Genomic DNA, 20,453 nt, shown 5'->3' on the forward strand with positions numbered 1-20,453 from the left:
ATATATATATCATACTTATTTCCTAGCATACATGACAGACTCTGGGAGGTATGAACCAGACTCTGGATCCTATTTTTTATGAGCTTATTCTCATTGCAGAGTCTTTGACAACCAAAAACCTCATAGAGACAAACATCTATAATTGCTTGGTCCCTGTGTGCTGGGCTCATGTGTTACGTGTTCATCTAGACTCCTGGCTTTGTAATCGGCTACCCACAACTTCCCTAAATCCATGCCATATTAGTGGATGAAGAGGTTAGAGGGTTTGGGTCACGCATATGGGATGAGAAGGGAGAGTTAAGTAAATATGAATGTATGTTTTTACTAAAAGATCACTGGGTTCTAAGCACTGAAATCATGGGTTTGTCTTTGCCTTTCCCAAGGTCCCTTGACTAATAGGCCTTCCCTTTTAAAATCCCAAGAAGAGAAGCCATAGTGTTTGAATTCATTCATACATCATAACAAAATCAAGAAGACTTTGAAGAATCAGAACTTTCAGGTTCTCTAAAGTGAAATACCCAGTTTAATTTAGAGATCTTCAGTGTGTATCTGTGATGTCACCGATGTGACTTCACTCCGCCCCTGCTCGCCCTTCCATCTGTGGGACCCTTCCTTGCACAGATGACTGCTGGACCTAAAATGTCCTTTCCAATAGGGATACCTCCCAAGGCCTGAGCAATGGTGATAATAATGAAAATAGCCAATTAAGATAATCATAATTTTAGTGCTGAATTTTACTGAGTGACAGAGACTCACTTGCCTGCATAGTCTCTTCTAAACTATTTTAATCACTGCTTTAAAAATGAGGACTTGGGCTGGGAATGTGACTCAGTGGTAGAGTACTTGTCTTACTGGCATTGTGGAGCCCTAGGTTCAATCCCTAGAGCCACAAAGAAAAAAAAAAATTTGTTTTTTGAAGGTAGACGATTGTAAGTAATCTATCCAGTGTTACACAATTAGTAGGTTGGCCTGGCTAAGATTTTTGACTGCTTCAAGCCAATTCTTTGTTGCCTCTCAAAGTTAACACTTTGGAGAAGTAATTCCATAATCTGTGTATCTGCTGCAACTTCGACTTCATGTGTTGCCAAAGCTTTAGCTACATCCCATAATGGCCTATCACAATTAATGTCTTTCTTTTATTTTTCTAAGTTACAGAAGTGGTGATGTTTATAACAAAGAATTAGAACATATAAATAAGATATTTAAAGGAAAGACATGATCATGGTCTGCAGTCCCAAATACTGGAGAAAAAGCCAATGTCAATCAAAAGGCTGTCCATGGTGTGATGCCATCTGAGGGTCACTCTACAGCAGGTGACACTGTGAAAGACAGCAGCTCATCAGTGACCAAGGTAGGGGTGGGTGCAAAGGAACACCTGGAGTGATCGAAGTGCTCTGTGCCATCACTGTGGTGTGCTTAGAGGATTGCATACATCTTTTTAAACTCAAGACTGTATACAAAAGCAGTGAATTTTACTCTACATAAGTTATTCCTCAGTAAACATGACTGAAAAGATGGCCCATGTTAACCTACCTCTTGCTAGACATCCTGCCACAGGACTTCCCATGAACATTCACTTCAAATACACATTTTTTGAAGATGACATTCTATTATGCACTGTAACCTATTTTTGCACTCAAAAATGTACCAGAAGCATCCTTTCTAATCAGTAGTCCTTCATCTCTATCATTAAAAATGAACGTGATGATTTGAATGAGCTTATTATTATTTAAATTAGCTTTGCTTGAATATTTTAGAGCAGATCTTGTTTTTAAGCTTTACAAGCGCATGTTCACTACACACACACACACACACACACACACACACACACACACACACACACACAAATTCCCAGAACACAGTTGCTTCAATTGAAAAATAGTGAAGCTAGTAAATTACCTAGATAACCTCTTTAGGGACATTCTACTGTTAGACTGCGAGTTATTAGGTAGCTGAAGACTTTCCAGATGTTTTTCTTGACCTTGAATTGGACACATAGCTAGGGCAAGACCAGCCTGTTTGAGGGAGCGGGAATGGGAAGCTGTTCCTGGCATAATGCTCCATTTGGGCTGATGTTACTCTTTTATAACCTGATATTTAAGAACAAACTTTGTCACATATTGCCAATGGCAATATTTACTCTATTTGAAACTTATGTTTTGGGGCATATAATGAATGCTATTTCTTTTAAAAGGCACAATAAATATTTTCCTTCTGACCTCTAAAGGTAGATGGCAGAAAAGAAAATGGATTGTTTTCCTTATAAATTTGAGTAGACATATTACCTTTGTTTCCAAAATGACATCAGCTAGATCACTTTGCAAGCTAATGACATTTTTCCTGCCAGGCAGAGCACTTGATTTACCATTGTCGTGAAGTCACTGTGCTGTCTTGTTTTCCATCCATGCTGCACGCTTGAAGTATTGTGACACTTAATGTTTCCTATAATGAAAAATAAGAAAAATTTGACACGGCTCCTTGTTTACCATTATGCAGGGAAGGAGCTCCCCTCAAATTGTGCTTGCTTCCTTCTGGGTCTTGCTGAGTTTGGCCAGCTGTCTTTTCCTCTCCAAAAGTTAACATGTTCTCTACCTCTTCCTACCCTGTGTAGGTTTATGTTTCTTAGTACTTGTTTGTTTCATGAAAATCTTTCTTCCTGGAAGAGTGGGATTGAAATAGAAAACTGTTTTATTTAAACGCAGGGTCCCTCCGTTTTTGGAAATCACCTTAGAGCCTAAGTAGGTTTAATTAGCTACCTGTCCCATATGCTATCCTGTGTTCTCGTGGCAGCTTTGGAGAAAAGATCTGAGCCCCCTGGATTCTTCTTAGATAAACTCATAAGTGTTTTTTTGTTTTGTTTTGTTTTTTGGTAAATCAAATAATTAATAACTCCCTGTTGATCATCTTGCTAAAGGACACAATGCACTGGACAATAGAAGAAAATACTGTTATCTGGCCCGCCACACTCATCATTGTTTATTTGAATTTGTTAACTTTGTTTCTCTTTGGAATTATATATAATCTTCTGCTTGCTCTGATCATTACCTTAAAATAAATTTGAAATATTGTCATGTTCACTCCTTGAAATGTTGCGATTTATGTCTGCTCACTGTTTGTATTCCATGAGTGGGCTCCCAGGAATGTCCTAGATTGGGTCTCCCTGGACTGGCAGGTTCCATATAGCACTTGATAGAGTGGAACCACTTGGGAAATGAAGAGTCTTTTGTTGTCATTGCTGGCTTCAGCAGTCTTGGAAGGATAATGTACTCTCCCAAGCTTCATTAGTTAAATGAAACTTAAGTTTTGCTTCTTTAGTTTGAGATGGGTCTGTTCTTTTTCTAATTATTATGTATCTGATATCTTCTCCTGGATTATCTTTCCCTTTTGATGATATGGGGCTTTGAAATCAACCTTATGATGGACATGACCTCTGGTGGTGATCCATTAGGAAAGTGCGTCATCATCTCTGTCCTTTTGAATTGCCCTGCCCCTTGCTGTCCGCTGCAAAGCCTGCTCTTCCTGTTGACACTAAACTCAGAAAGGGCTAACAGTCTGCTTTTAAATCTACCATGCATTTTGACACCTAGTGCTTCCAGCTTTGCCCTTTTTAAATTTCATTTTGCCAAGGTGGGGGGCTGGGGAGAAGACCTTGACTATAAGACTTCTCTTGCCTTACATGATTTGACAGTGGTTTTGTGGAAAATTATTTGTCCTTAGGTAAAATACCAGCCCAGAGAATGGAATAAAGTCATCATAACCACTCGTGCCAGGCCAAAAACAACCCCTATAACTAACTAATCTCTCCCCAGAGTCAGAGACACAAATAGAGCTATTTCAAATGAGTATGGCAACAGGGATCTTCAGAGTGGCTTGGCTGTGGTCACTCTCTGCTTCTAAAAGGAGCTGCACTGTGCCAAAGCTAACTCACATTAGTAACCAGGAGACAGGCTGCTGTAGAGGATGCAGCTCCCTGGATCCTGGAAGGAGAAGGCTCCTCCACCTCACAAGCCTAGACATTTAAGCAGCAGGAAATGGGGAGGTCTGTTTGTCTTTATAGTCACTTCATTTCATTGATTATACTGACCCCACAACATTCTGGTCTGATTACAGGTTTGGTTTGGTTTTTGCTGTTGGTGTGTGTGTGTGTGTGTGTGTGTGTGTGTGTGTGTGTGTGCTTGGAGACTTTCTGTTCTTCCTCTTTAAGGACCTACCTTGATTATGCACCGAATATCCTCTGTGCTGGGGTAGCATCCCTGCTCCCCCTGGTGGAAAAATTTGAGCTACGGGGGCTCACAAACTGCAGGGAAGCAGTGATTAGAGCTGGGCAGTGTTACCTTTATCCAGATGTCCATCAGAAAGTACATGAAAATAAAGACTGTGTAAGTAAAGTTTTATTGTGATGAGATGGAGAGAGAGGAGAAAGGGTCATAAAAAGAATTAAGATGTGTTACGTGCATGCACCAGCTCCCCATAATGAAAGCAGTCATTATGTATGGCTAACATGTTCTGATAAAAATTTTAAAAAAGAAAAAACAATAAAAGTTGGCCATACTTTACCTTCACATCCTTGGTAAAGTTTCAAAGTATGCTGCCAAAGAGCTACCAATATCTGGGCCGTCTCAGCCCCAATTTAATGTTAATGAAACTACCATTAGTCTTAGTCTTTCATTTCTTTTTTTAATTTATGGTGTTGAGAATCAAACAGTTTCAGTTTTTATTACTTTTTGACCATACACACAAAATATCAAGAAAGGAAATACATATTCTCTGTCACCTCACTACCCAGGATGCCATCAGTGTCTTAGGTTGTATAAAGGACATGATGACCAGGAAGTCAGTCCTCATGGTCAGCTAATAATTGAATTTCCAAACTGTTCTAGAAATGAAACAAAAATCCCAGAGAAACTACAGCAATAAGATCCCTGTTATACACGTATACTTGGGTCTCCTTCCATTTTGTGAATGCTCTGACGAAAGCTTTATTTGCATGTATGAGAGACAGTTTTTGTAGGGAACAAATAACAGTAACAAAAATTTGGCCAATCTTTCACTCAGAGATTTCCTCTCTTAATGGTACAATCTCTCTCTGATTTTCTCTCTCTCTCTCTGTGTCTCTGCAGGTTGTCATAAAAGCCACATAACATAACATTTATCAACTATCTTTAGGTATAGAGTTCAATGTAGTCTAATGTATGAGCTCTTTTAAACAGCTATTCTGCCAGGAGAGTAAAAGATTTCTTCCCCTCTAAATTTAACCACTTAACAGTTTACCCCAAGTATCATTTGGGCAGCTCATTTGTTTGTGGACTATCATCTCAGGCACCCCTCAGGCAGGTGTCAAGTCAACTAGTTGATTCTTGTATTGAATAAATTTGATAAAATTGTCCTTTTTATATTTCCTGTTATCTTATAAAAATTAACAAAAACTATGCAATTTTTGGTTATCCTGGATTTAAATAATTAGACTGGTAAGTGGTTAAACTGACTTTTGTAATTCTAATGCCTGTTAGACATGGGTCAGCAACAGATGCAAAAATCCAGGCTTAGTACAACAAAGGGGAAAACGATTATGCAAAATTGTGAGGCTAGTAAGTGTGTTCTTATGCATAGCTACTATCTGATCCTGCCCTCTGCCTTTCTTGGCGGCAAGATTCTGGACAGTAAGGATTGTCTCATATAACTCATGCCTCTTCCAGCTCATGGCACAGCCAGTGCCTTCCTCTAAGGTGCTTCAGAGTAGTTTGCTGCTTGAGTGTTGCTTGATCATTCAGAGCTTTCTGCCTTTATTATGGAAGAGGGAGAGAGGCGGCACACGGTGCCAGGGGTCCGAGGCTGCATCCTTTTCTCAAAGGGAGCTTCCCAGCTCTGCATCGTCGCTAGCAGAAAGGACAGCAGAGAGAGAGAGTGAACTTTATCCCAGAGCCAGACCCTGTCACTTGGCACCTATTTTCAAGTGACTGCAAAACAAAATTGCATCAAGGGATAGGAATCATTTTAGGCTTGGAGTTATCTAAACTTATTGACTTGGGGAGCAGTTTCTGCTTTTCCCTGTGGGCTCCGCCTGTCAAGACTTAGTCTGCTCATTTCAAAGAACAAGAAGATCGGTCGATACGGATATTATTTAAGAAGGTACTGGGGAAGCTGACCCCAGACAAGAGTGTGGCACTTCTCGTCCCTTTCCCTGCTGCTTCCATCCAAGGCACTGCGCAGTGACGTGCTGCACCAGGCTCTTGCTCTGCGCTTTCTGGTCTTTTTAAAAAGCTACCACTATGTTTTGAGAACAGGGCCTAAAAGAATATTAAAATGTAGTGTTATGATTGGAACCTTTTTAGCAATGTGAGATTTCATAGAAAAATGCTGATACAAATATGCCTCTTTAGGAATATCAAAATTAAATTTCCTGTATTTGGTGAGTTCAAGTGGGTAGACCCTGTAAATGAATTCCATCTCCTCCGCCTCATGTCCTTTTAAGTATGAGTGGAGTACACATAAATTACATGTTTCTCTTTGCAAATTGGTCCTCAATCGTTCATGCACCAAAAATGTATTACAAAACTAGGACAGCATTAATGTCTTTTAACTCGTGGTCTCTGAATACAGTTTTGTTTTGCTTTTGTATTTCAGCTGCTTAAGCCATTTAGTGGCTAGCAAAACCTGCTGTGAGGGACAAAACCGGTGTATGTTAGAGGTGGGACCAAGACTAATTCAGAGCCAGGGTTTGAATTATTCCCAGTCAAGTGTCTTTTCCACCACAAGGGGTTTTCAGGCAGTGTCTTGGGAAGAGTGGTTTACAAATCTCCTAGTTTAGCTACATTACACCATTGAACACCTACCACACACTGCTTGAGGGACCCATAGAACCTGTACCTCCACCCCGCTGCTTTCTAACTCCCAGCAGTCCCCCAACTCAGAGTTATCTACTTGTCAGGTAAAAGATATTGAGACTTTCGCTTTGAACCCAAATGATTGCACAAGTCTTGGTGACCATAGTGAAATTTCCTTCTGTGGATCACCGGGACTATCACCAGAGTTATCTACTTGTCAGGTAAAAGATATTGAGACTTTCGCTTTGAACCCAATCAAATGATTGCACAAGTCTTGGTGACCATAGTGAAATTTCCTTCTGTGGATCACCGGGACTATCAATTTGGTTGGAAACTCTTCCAATTGTATTGAGGGAAAACCAAAGTGTGTACAGTATAAAAAGTGTAAATTAGCCCAAACAGCCTAATCAGTCCTGGGAAATTTCATACTAGTTACAAATCTGTGAGACTTAGCTTTTAGTGTACAGCCAGAGCAAAATGTAAAGAAACTGACCTATGAAACTCAAATAATTGTGCATCTTTGTGTCATCAAAGCCAAGTACTTGACATTGTCTAAGAAAAAAGTTGGTGGGGGGAGGAAGGTAGATTTTTAAATATATAGCTATTATAGACATCTTAATTTGTTTGTCGGCTCATCTTGTACCACTTAGATTTAAGAATGATTAATAGGGATTGGTTGAAGATTTTTTAAAATGCATTCTCATCTGTTATTTTCAATTTTAGGTAACATGAGATTACACTTATACTTCATTTTACCCTTTAAATAAAGCACTGCAAATAAGCCTTTGTCATATTTTTCCATTTGAATCTTCACTTCTATGAGGTTTCTTCGCATCATGTTATCTAGGTACTTAGAATCTAAAAATAAGATATTACAGCCTTTTATTCTCTTTCTGTTCTCTGGAGACATTAATCTTATTTCTTAAGCACTGGATCTTCAACAGTATCTGTGTTAGAGAAGAGCTCTGCTTGTGTTGGGCTGTATTTTAGGCCCGGTAGGTGGATGTAAAACCAGAATAAGCCTACATCCTTCTTTTGTAATTAACCATTCTGGCGGCTAAGTATGGAGCTTGGTGGTAGAGCTCTTGCCTAGCAACAGTGTGGCCTTAGTTTCCACCTACAGAAGTGGAGTGCAAAAAGAAACTGACAGAAAAAGTGGTGGGAGGGCAGGAAGTGGGAAGGGTGTACCCTGGTCAGGGCTTGGTGAGGTGAAGATAGTCCAGATGAACAGTAAATTCACAGGTTTGTAATTGATTAATAAAAGGCCTGAAAGGGAAGTTGACAAAACTGACTGCTGCCCAGAGTTATTACCTACATTGCAGTAGATGCAGCATTCATAGATGCACAACCATTAGTTGCTATTTACTTCTTGTATTCTCCTGGCTCTTCTTATAGTGCGTTCTTAAGTTTATTTATCAAAATAAATTATCTTTCCAGGGAAATATTTCAGGGAACTTGTGGGCATACTTTATTATCTTGAATCTTTACTTGTGATTTCCTAGGAGCCCACGTGGAAGGGAACATATCTAAACAAACGTGCACGTATAAAATTGTTACTGAATTTTTAGAAACTAAGTGAATCTATAATTTCACAGTTGTGTTGATAGATGGCCTCGGTGTTCTTAGAGTTAATAAAGGCACCTATTGTGCTGTGCAGTTTTGATCGGTTTTTGAACGCTGATCATTTGGAAGGCAGACACCAGAGCAGTGGAGGTGACTCTATGGCACTTGGTGCCGCAGGAGGCTGTTATCATTGAAAGCTCTAAAAGGTATGAAGATACTAACAGTAACTTTGTTTTGATATCCTAACAAAAAGTACTCTGGTCTTGGGAGTCGGAAGTCCTGTATACAGTCCCATTCTCCCAGAATGCTGAATAAAAAAAAATCTTTCCTTAATATATTTTTTATCGGTACATTTTAGGTATACAATACAGTTGCAGTCATCATTGGGATCTTGTACCTTTACATGGTGTATCTTGGTTCTTATTTTTTCCCCATTCCCCTAGCCTCCCAAGAAAAATATCTTTAATTTAATCAGGTCATGCCATTTCCCTACTTAATACCTTTCACTGACTTCCTAGTACCCTCAAGAATAAAATCCAAGTTCTTTAGAAAAATTTTACGTGTTGGTCCTTGTTTGCTCTCTCTCTCTCTCTCTCTCTCTCTCTCTCTCTCTCTCTCTATCTCTCTCTCTCTCTCTCTCTCTCTCTCTAATCTTGCCTTGTTTTTATTTCCTCCTTTTCATTAGACTCCAGTCATATTTTTTCCAAGTTCCTAGGAAATCCTAGCTCCTTCTTGCTTCAAGGCTTTTGTGCTTGCTCTTCCTGCCACTGGAATTCTCTTCCTCAGCTGTGTGGATGGCTGGAGGTCTCAGCTTAACTCCTTCTCCTTGGACAAAGGCCTTCCCTAATGCCCACCTCACACAGGTCTCCTGCTTATTCTCTAATAATGTGCTAGTGATTTTCTTGGAACAGTATCATCTAGAATTATTACATGTATTTACTGCTTACCTATTTATTGTTTTATCTTTGTTATGTACTTATTGTCTTGATTTAGAAGGAGATGATTGTTTCTCCTTCTAAAATGATTGTCTCATTAAATAGTGACTCCTCAGTGCCAGGCCAGATTCCTGACTTCTGTAGGTGTTCAGTAAAAGTGTTTTAATGAATAGAATTTAAGAATAGGTTCATGTCTGAGGCAGTAAGCTTGTGAATCTGTGGACACAGAAGAAAACAACATAAAAAACCCAGAAGTTTGAAGTAAATTTTAGTGTTCATTTGAGGCATAGAGAATGAAAGTGTATCATTATGATGAAAGAAGGGAGGAAAGGTGAAGTAGGAATTGAAAGGAAGGAAGGAAGTAATGTTTCCAGAAAGAAATCTAAAAGAACATTAGGACATTGGGCAAGGTTAAGACATTCCTTTATCGACACTTAGAGGAAGGAAAATGGGAAGAGGAGACTGGAAATGTAAATAGAAAAATGAGAATTGGAAGAAGCCTGTAAAAGAAAGAAGTATCATCTAGACCAAAAAAGGCAAGAAGACTCTGTAGACTCTGGCCAGTATGGGGAAAGTTGAGAGCTTGCCCTGTCCTATGAAATACTTCTCAGAAGAGTGACCACAGTTCAGGGCTCTGGACATGCCTCCTAGGAAGGGAAACTACTCTCAGGAGCAACAGAGCTTCTGTACACAGCAGTAGCTAAAGACAGCTATGGTCCAGGAGAAATCCAGCCAGAAGTTACACACAGCCAAGAGGACAGTTGCTCCAAACGCTGTTTGATTAGCCACTGGTCTTTGTGATCTGGAAGCTCTCTTATGATCTATACAGTGAAATGGAAAATAGCACCACTCATGGACAATTGGCTTATTTTTGTCAGAATGGCTGATAGTAGTGCTGTAGCCTGGGACTGACTTAGGGACCAGCATGATAGAGTTTTTGATAAACAAAACTTGGTTTAAGTCTAAACCAGGTTCCAGCCTTGGTGAAGGAAATGATATTTAATACCATGTAAAACCAAAATGAATTATTCTCTAGGGAGTCATCTGGTTGCATTTCTTTTCTGCTTTTCTTCCTTCATAATCCAGCTCAATTCTATTAAAAATTCAGTTAGCTAAATGTCAATGAGTTCAACATGTCTCCTCTCTGTGTCAAACACTGAAATTTTCCTATAAAATACTGTTTTAATGTATCAGAAATAAGCAGAATTTTATTAATGTCAGCCTCATAGATCTACATACAACCCAATATCCTGTCTGGGGTTATATTTACCAGAGTTGTTTTGATATTATTCTTCTCAATTCTGGATAATAAAATAACAGGAAGACAGCAAAATGAAAGTGGTTTAACTACTTAGACTAAATTCCTTCACGATGAAGATTTGCATCTGGTGCTGTGGCTGTAGGGCTTAAGATTGAATCTAGACTTGGGTTTTCTTCTAGTTGTTTGAAATGAATTAGCCAGTCTTGATTGTGCCAGCTAAGAGAATTTACTGTTCTGTGGCAAAAAGGCATTTTACAGAAACCACACAGAAGGGTTTTGAGCTCCACAGCCCCTTTGTTTCCCCCATGATAAATTCCGTGGTCTTAATCCTCTGTTTGTTCTGAGAAGCTTCACTGGGCCATTAGCACCCTGTGGACTGGCATTAACGATGGGCAGTGTTGAGAGTGAACTCATTTGGGAAAGTTTAAGGGCTTCAGAGTGGAAGTGGCCTTATCTTTTTTAGTATTCAGCCATTTAAAAGTAACGACCATCATCTGTAACAATCTGCCTTGGAAACAGCCAAGAAAGAAGCATTAGTGGAAGACTTTTAGGTGGGTTCAGATGTCATAATCTGCCATTAAGTGAAACTATGACCCAGGCTCATGAGGGACACTCCAGGTCTCCTCAGCATTGCCACAGTCATACCTTGTACTGACTAGCTCTTAGTGTCATGAGGAGATAAAGATGGGCCCAAGCACAGCTGTGCCATGGATGGAGTAGTGAAGAAACCAAACCGTAGTCTTACAAGAAAACCAGACTGCCCAGCTCAGCAAGGGGACCTTGAGAAGAATGCAGTGTTCCCTTTCAGACAGGAGAATGGGTTGTAGAATCTCCTGTGGAATTCAGAGCCATTACCCACTCTGGGCCCTAGAGGCTCTTGGTCGTTCATGGTCTCATGAGTCTCCTCGCCCTTATAGCCTCCTGAACAGGCAAATTCCTTCTCAGGGAAGGAAAAATCAAGTTAGAAGCTAAAAGTAGAGAAAAAAGAAAAGAGGGGGAAGGGAAAGTAGCTTTCCAAAGTTTTTTAAATTGTCTTTAAGTGTGGATTTACTGTATAAATATCCTTTTTATGAGGACCTGCATATAAAACAATAGTGGCTTGCATAGGTATCATGTACAGTAGATCTTAAATCCTTGTTTCAATCACTGTAGTATATTTTAGCTCTTTCTGAGTATCTGTAGGATCTCTGTAAGCCCGTAGTTTACTGGGTATCCCAGTTGGTCTTCAGATCTCCCTTCCCCTTCAATCTAGGCCCTTTTGCAGAAGGCAGTGTTTTGCACGACAGCAGAACTTTCAGAAATAAGTAGTTTAATCTTTGACTTGTGTTGAATCTGGGGCATTGACTAGCTGGACCTGGTAGAGGTTCACTGGTTTTATGTTTCTCAGCTCACCGTATTAACTGTGTGGTATTAAATCTCCTGTCTTTCCCACTAACAGGAAAGCAGGAATCAATGTCTATTTTGTTCATTTGTATCTAAGTGCGTAAAACAATGCCCGGCACATGGTAGATCTTCAGGAAAGATTTCTTTTAAAAATATTTGGTATCTCTTAGGTGGAATCCTGCTTGTTTTTATTACTTAAAAATAAACTCAGGATCATATAGTTTAGAGCACCAGTCCCACATCCTTTGTAAATTTCATCTTTTCTGCCTCCCTATAGCACAACCCTGCTTTAGGTAGAAAGGGACTTGGAGTAGGGGTAGTCAGGGGCCCATTCATTCCATCTTCCTGACCCCACACTTTGCAGAAGGTTAGGAGGAAGGTACTGTAGCTCTGGCACCCTCTTGTCCCCTCCTTTGTTTCATTCTCCATCTCTTGCTGTGTTTTAGTGTGGAGGCAAAAACAGGTGTCACCACTGGCCATGGCTGCAGCCCTATCTGTAGGCTTGGCTGTTTGCCTGGTGCACTATTGGTGATAGGTCCCTGCCAGGTGGAGCCACCTAAATACTAGAGTTCTTGTGGTACCTAAGGGCAAAGATTTTTCAGAACTCCTTAGGGGACTCCCAGTCCTGTGGTTCCTGATATGGGAGATTAAGTGTCAGTCTTCTCATCCAGCTGCCCTTCAGCTCCTCCCTGGTGGTACAAACCATAGCCTTTTCTTCCTTAGCTCCTTCCTTTTTCTGCAGGCTGCCCTATTAGATAGGGTCCTAATCAGGTTTTAGGACCACTTGACCCAAGGGAAGCTCTTGCACCCTTCACTCCACTTTTCACCTGCCCAGGTAGGCTCAAGACCAGTGAATAAGTCAGCTGACCTGGCAGTCATCCAGCTGGGAATCAGCATGCCGAGACCTTGTTCAGATAGCTCTTCCAAAGTAATTCCCTTTGCTAGTCACCTTATCTTGGGGAGTTAGAGGAGGGAAAGGAAAGAAAAGCCATAGTTACCTCACAAGGCAGAAGACTCAAAATTAAGGACACCATCTACTCTTTTCATTGTCTTCCTTGGGCTAGGGAGGAGAAAAAAAGAGCAAGTAGAAAATGAGATATAGCAGAGCCAGTCTACCAACTCTCTGAGCCTTGTTGTGTACTATCTTTTTCCAGATGTCGGAACTCATAATAATGTAAGCTTTTGGCTGACTCTTTGGTCCTAGTTTTGCTTCCTTGGTTGCCAGTATGGTACAACTCAGCATTCTGCTGAAGGGAATAGATCACCTCCTCTTATTTTGGAATTCCCTAAATTCAGCTAATCAAGGTCCAATGGCTCCATTGCTAAGTCCCTGTATATATAGTAATGCAGATTGTAAATTGCAGAGTCACAAGATGCGTTAAAGATCATTGTCCCTTTAGTCTTGTCCTTCTCTTAAAGTGCATTACATATGAAAAACGGAGGTTTACTTCATTCTTTGGCATAGCTCCTGATGATAGCAATTTCTTTTTGAAGAGTTTACCTCGGACAGTACCTTACCTAAATACATGTGACTGATAAAGTGCAATACTTTCACATTTCAAAACAAAAGAATGAGAAGAAATCCTCATTATTTCTGCATGTCCATCTGTTTTTCACTGCAGCACTAAAGTCAGTGTAGACACATTTACTGACTGCTGGATTACTCCAGGTCTGGCAAAAGAGCACAGATCAACACTTCTGCTGAATTTCTCAGCAGTACTTTGAATGTATATTTAATATGTGTCATAAAAGTGTGTGCAGATTGCTTGAGGCTTTCTGTCATTAAAGGCTCAAATGCTTAGCATTAGCCGATCATGCTTTAACTCAGATATAATTGAAAAAGGTTTCAGAAATATATGAGCATATGTAATGTTCATCATTTCTGTTAGTACTGTAATTAAATCAGCCTTCTAATCAGACAACTTTTGAAAATAGAATGCAACCCTCGGTAGTCTGAGGCACAGTTAGGTAGTAACTTTCTGATAATATTTTGCTGAATGGGTAACTTCGATTTGTAGGTAGATAGTTGAGCATTTGAGTAAGGAGTCTGATAAAGCTGGACTTTTCTAAACCCTTTGTGATTCCGGACAAGGCTAGTTTTCATTGTTACACTTATTAACAAAGGAACCACATTTCCTCTATCAGAATTTTAGAAATTTAAATCCCTGACACCATTTCCTGTAGAAAAATGGCAGCACATCCCATCTGTGAAAAAGTGGGGAAATACTTGTACGCAAATCAAGGAAAATGTCACTATGTTTATTAATGGAGAGGATTAAATCCCCCCTCCCTCTCTCTCTCTCTCTCTTTAGTACTGGCGATTAAATAGGCAAGTTCCCTACCACTGAGCTATATCCCAGCCCACTTTTTATTTTGAGACAGGCTCTTGCTAAGTTGTGCAGACTGGCCTTGAACTACCTTGAAGACATACACCAGCCTGCCAGCTTTCTTATTTTGAGATTATATTAAAACTGCAGCACAGACTACAGCTTGGGGGTAATGGGAGTGGCCATTTGCACACTGTTGGATTTGAGCAGAAAAAATAGTGTGTTTGATTCCCTGGTGGCAGCAGCTGATACCACTTTCTTCCAGAAAGTTATCTCTGAGTCAGGTGAACAATCTGCTCAGAGCAGATACACAGAGAATAGGCTGTTGGGTCAGCAGGCTGGACAGCATGGTGTGGGGACTTCATATGATCCAAATCACCCCTGGAAATCTAAGTATATAGAGTATGTAAAGTATTAAAGTATGTAAAGCTGGTTTTTGTCCTACATCAAACAGTGTTTTTAATAAGTTTATTGGTATTTTTTAGGTATACGGTACATTTACACTCACCATTGGGATCTTATGTCTTAACATGATGTATCTTGGTTCTTATTTTCTCCCCACTCCCTTGCCCTCCCTTTACCCCCTTCACCCTTCTCTATTTACAAAGACTTTGTTTCCATTTTTCCTTTTCTCCTATTTTTTCTTTTCCCTTCTTTTCTTTCCCCTACCCTTCCCACTTCCCCTTATCCTTTAGACCTTTTTTCCTCTTTCACATTATGTTATACAATTTGAACCATATTTACACTTTTCATTTTTCACACCAGAGAAACTATTCAGTATTTACACATGTGTCCTATTTATTTCACTTAAGAGTATGACTCTTAGATCATTCTGAGCTTCTCTTGCTAAAACAACTATAACAATAATGATTTAAAAAAAAACAGTATAGCTGCTATGTATTTAGTGCCTGCTATGTGCTATGTGCTTTATGATATTAGCTCTAATCTTTACATCACTCTTAGAAGATCGGGCCTGATGACCTTACATGGCTCCCAGAAGGTGAGCCAGCTCATCAAAGTGCTGAAGGTAGGATTTGTACCCAAGACATTGAGATTTCTGTGCTCTTACCAGACCCAAGCTGCTCACTGCTGGAAAGCCAATAGTTAGGAGACAAAAGTTGGTAGGAAGTGAGCCAGCACCTCAGAAAATTTGGGTGAAGTATGTGCTCTCATACTTCAAGAAAATATCTTGGAGAACTCAGGCACACAAAAGAGTTTCTATAGGGAGATGTAGCGGGAATATGCAGGTATATTACATTCTGGGTGGGGTCATCATGACCCAGGACATATGCTTCCTTCTTTTCCCTCTTCTTTGGCCAGAACATCACAGTGAACCTCAACCTCTAGGGGCCACTAGTTTCTTTAGTACTCTGACAAATATACCACTTTTCTGCAGGTTAAATCTGACAGCACTTTGCACGCTTTTCACTAATTAGTGCACAGAATTAAACAGAAACACTACATAAGCTGAAAGTCACCAGATATTCTAGGTTCAGTAAATCTAAAAATAAAAAACTACTAAATAGTGGTTGTGCTCATCAGTTTCCTGTCACTGTGTCGAAATACTTGAGAAAATCAATGTAAAGGCCAGAAGTATTTCTTTTGGCTCAGAGTTTCCAGTGTTTCAGTCTATGGTCAGCTGGCTGCGCTGTTTCTAGGTCTGTGGCAAGGCAGAAAATCACGGCAGAAGGCGGTGGCACAGCAAAGCTGCTCACCTCTTGGTAGCCAGAAGTGAGAGAAAGGAAAAGGAATAGCCAGGGATATAATATATCCTTCATGGACATGCCCCCAGTGACCTACCTCCAAATGGTCCTTCCTCCTAGAGTTCCCTTCAAGTATGAACCCATTAAAGCATGTTCAACCTGCTGCCTGTGGGTTGGATAACGGGGGGCGGGGGGTAACTTTACAAAAGACAAACAGAGAGTGCGCGCTATTATAGGGCTGCTTCCATCCCAGGGTGGAGCTGGAGATAGGGTGAGCATTACCTCTTGTGCTCGTGAAACTAATTCAGGCGCATTTATAGCCACATTCTCCTCATGCTTATCACCCTGCTCTTTTATTGCTTCATCTTTAAGTAACACAAAAAGATCTATTATATCATTACAGTTCATTTTTCTCATAATTGTATTCTCAGCGGATGCAATTGACAAATTATCGAGCTTCTCTTGTCTCCCTGACATTCTTATGTAGCTTTGAAATGTGTTTTAGATTAAAATTTCTCTCATAAAAAGCAATATTGTTACTTTTCAATAAGAATCTGCTCAACTCCCCACCCTCCACAACAAACACGAGACAAATTCGCCCACAGCATTTATGGTGGAAAAAGTCTCCCACTTTACAGGTCAGACTAAGGCAAAACTCCCATAGTTTCCCCTTATCCTGGGACATCCACCACATCTAACAGTGTGTGAGACTTTCTTCAGACCGGTTGCACAGATCTTGGTTTGCAAAGGACACAGCCAAGTTTAAATCTTCCAGAGAATATCCTTACTCTTGTCTGATTTCTGTGCCTGCCTCCTGCCCACCACAGTGGCAGCCCAGAGGCATTAATTTGCCACTAAACATATTTCTTCCAGCATTGGACTCACATAGGTAGTGCCTTTTGTTTGTTGTCAGAACTGCTCATTGTCTCTCTTCCATGACATCTCACGTATTACAGCTTTGACTCTACAACTGTAGTTGCTTGCTAAATACACATTCCAGGGCTGTACTCCAGACTCTCCAGGGGTACGGTTTAGAAGTCATTTTTACAAAAGCTCTACAGGCAATTCTATTGTCCAGACATTGCCTTAGAGTAACAAATAGAATTTGCAGTAAATAAGGGCTCCTAGGGCTATAGCAAAACCTGTGTGTCCCCTGTACCTGCCACAGGGAGCCGCAGGATTGTGTTCACAGGGAGCTGCTTCAGGAGTTCTCAGGGTTCTGTCTCTCTTCCTCTCAAAGCCATTTAAAATGGAGCTTGAATTGTAGCTCCACTGGGCTAACTGCTCCTGTAAAAAGAAGAGAGTGCAGATGGTAATGAAAGTACCCATGTAGGGTCTTTTCAGACAGTGACTGTCTTTTGGGGATACTGTTTTGAAACCCTTACTGCTTTTAGAAAAATTGGTGGAATATCAAATGACAAGGAGAAGATAGGGACTTTTAAAAAATATGGTTATTAAGCATTGCAAGGCATCAGAACTTTATAATTCAGTTTGCATTCAAAGAAAAATAAATTATAACAGTAAAAAGCAAAATATTTAGTGCTTAAATAGCATAAATCAAACAGTTGCACAGCAGTGTCCCTTTATGAGAGAGAGAGAGAGAGAGAGAGAGAGAGAGAGAGAGAGAGAGAGGGAGGGAGGGAGGGAGAGATTCAGGGAGTTGTCACTTTAAAGATGGGCGTGTTGATTGGAATATGGAACACATTTGCCTTCAGACACAAAGGAGCTTTGCCTCTATGAAGGGTGCCTCCCACAGAGGGCTGGGCAGAGGGGGACTTTGGTGTGTTAGGGGTGCCTGTCGTGCTGTTATTACTTAAATGAGAGCACGAATCACCCTACACTTTTGCCAACCACAATTTCCTGCCCATGGCATTGAATGCTCACAGTATGGTCATTTATTCTTAACCCTTCACTGCTCCACTCCTGCTTGTAAAGCCTAGTGGTATAACAGCAAGGTTTTGGACTGGGCAGAGCTAACTTGGAGCCCCACATCCATCACTTATTAGCTCTGTGTTTTCCAAGACTCAGTTTGTTCTTCTGTGAAATGGGAATAAATATTCCTGGTAAGTTGTTACCCCGTGCAATTTGGTATAGAAAAGCCTCTATTCGGGAATTTTGACTCCAGAGTTGGTAACAAATGGTCCCTTCCCTCAGTGTCCCTCGTGAGATGTCAACACAAAAAGAAAATTCACAAACAAGATGGTGTGGCTCCCAAGAACAAAGAGGTCTATTCTGCCATTTCTCACCACCCCTTTCCTTTGCCTGCTCCACAGGGCTGCCTCCTCCTTTAGATCTCTGTATTCTTGGGCATAGACACTCTTTTCTGGACCTAGGCACATAAGTTGAAAAGTAAGCTGCATCTCCCTCACTTTGTTTTATTAGAGACCTCCTTTAGCAGGATCGGCCTATAAGGAGCAAAGGATAAGTGGAAAGTTAGGTGGGAGAAACCCCCTTGTGGCTGTGGATCTCGCTGTAGCTTTTGTCACTGGAAATGGCTTGCAGTGAACACTGTGTGGTCATTTTTCTAAGGCTGTGTGTTCTTGTATGTGTGTGCACTCATGCATACATGTGCTGCACACTCATACACAGTAAGTATATTACAAATTAAACCTCTATCTGGGAGCCCTACAGTTTGGGGGAGGCCTTTTGTCTTCCCCTTAGAGTGAGTCTCAGACTGGGACTGGTAGGAGCCCGTGGGGTATTGGCAACATTGTCCCCTTGATTTGGCTGGGTTTAGTTCCTCTCATTTTCTGAAGAGAGCGCTTTTTGTCTGACAGATGAAAATAACTTCAATAAAAGCCTATTACTTGCTTGGTATTTTAGGGCCAGGTTTTGCACTGAAAATTAAACGGTTGTCCTGGCAGATCGTTTCCGCATAATTTTCTGTGCATGTGGAGCTGGCTGTCTACATATCCGTTGGCTTCATCTTTGCTATAATGAAATTCTTTTCTGGTGTGTCTCCTGGACACTCTGTAGACAAAGATCTGTATATTTTTTTCAGTGCTAGTGCCAGTGAGCAAGACATATATAAGCATTCGTCATCTGCTCTCTGAAACGCAGCTAGTCCCAGCTGTGAGGGGAGCGTAGAAAGCCGGCAAGGCCAAGTCCAGCCCATCTGATCCAGTGATTAAACAGGGTGTTATTCTGAGGAACTCCTTAGAACTGTCTTTGCTCCACGCGTGCCACAGGAGCACAAAATCTAAAACAAATACATTGGCACCAAGATTGCTAGGAGAGAGGTGGGGAATTCGGGTTTCAAGATTCCTTGTGAGACAGCATGCATCCTGAATAAAGAAGATAGGTATCAGGTGGCAAAAAGATGCAGCCTCCACTCCTTCTGCCCCTTGCTGGTTCAGTCAGTAGGCCAGTGCTCTAGCAAAATGCTCTTGTAGCTTCAGGTTTTGTTGTAGTAGTAACTACCTTGTATTCCAGGTACACATTCTTCCCTTTTTATGTTATCGCCAGTTTTTAATAGCACTCATAGCTCTAGTGGCCCTCTGAACATGGGGGTATCCAAAAGCCGCCTTCTTAGTTCTACCATTATTAATTGAAATAATAAGACCATCAGGTGGAATACAGGGTAGGCCCAGGACATCTTCTAAACATCAGTGTTGAGTTTGACACTTAAAATATTTGTAAATGTGAAGGCTTATTCTGTCTTCTTCTTGGTGAACAGGCTCAGAGGCTGTAGAGATTGTTGGCAGAGTGAAGAAAATGGGCTGTTTCTGGAGGTACTGAAGAATATATTTGGGAACATGGTGATAACAAATGTTAATTTCTGTATTAAGTAAGTTAGAGTGGTTTAAATCCTTCTGACAAATATGTACTATGCATCTACTGTGTGTACTGAGCTAGACACTGGGGAGCGACAGTTAACAGCAGAGAGGCCCCTTACCTTCCTGAAGCTTAGTAAATACAGGAAGTGGGTCAGCTATGTGCTCAGTAGCACATACTAGGGTGGTAGTAAATCAGACAAAGCACCAGGGAGTGGGAGTGCCAGGAAGAGTGGCATAGGCAAATTAAATGGGTTTGAAAAGCAACTTGGACACAAATAAACTGATTTCTACCTGATGTTTTGGCTGTAGAGATTTTTGTGACATCATTTGTAGGATTGTCCTATGGTTTTATTTAACCTTTCATGCTGTTTGCTTCTATTAACTTGTAAGCAGGTTGAAGACAGAAATTATAAATCAAAGTTCCAGCTTCCCCTACAGCACAGATTCTAGTGTTTAGATGTGTAGATGCTCCATATCTATGTACTAAATGAGTTTATACACCTCCATCAGACAGAGACAAATATGGCCTCCAGCATGGCTATTTCTTAAATCTGTTTTGAGCATTAGAGAACTGTGTGTGGCCTGAGTATCATCTCTGAGGTGGAATGTGGTTTCCTATAACCCTTTTCTGAACAATTAATAGCAATTATTTCCTCGTGGCGGAGGGTGAACCACAAGAAA

At 40.7% G+C, this 20,453-nt stretch overlaps 1 protein-coding gene across 5 annotated transcripts in view; it reads left to right on the forward strand.

The window, feature by feature from the left end:
- Positions 1-20,453, forward strand: part of Ncam1 (neural cell adhesion molecule 1) — a 315,792-nt gene that overhangs the window by 157,839 nt on the left and 137,500 nt on the right. The gene's annotated exons all lie outside the window — the stretch shown is intronic.

This window comes from Fukomys damarensis, unplaced genomic scaffold (genome assembly GCF_012274545.1).
Source record: "Fukomys damarensis isolate Sample0158 unplaced genomic scaffold, DMR_v1.0_HiC HiC_scaffold_16, whole genome shotgun sequence".
NCBI classification, from domain to species: Eukaryota; Metazoa; Chordata; class Mammalia; order Rodentia; family Bathyergidae; genus Fukomys; species Fukomys damarensis.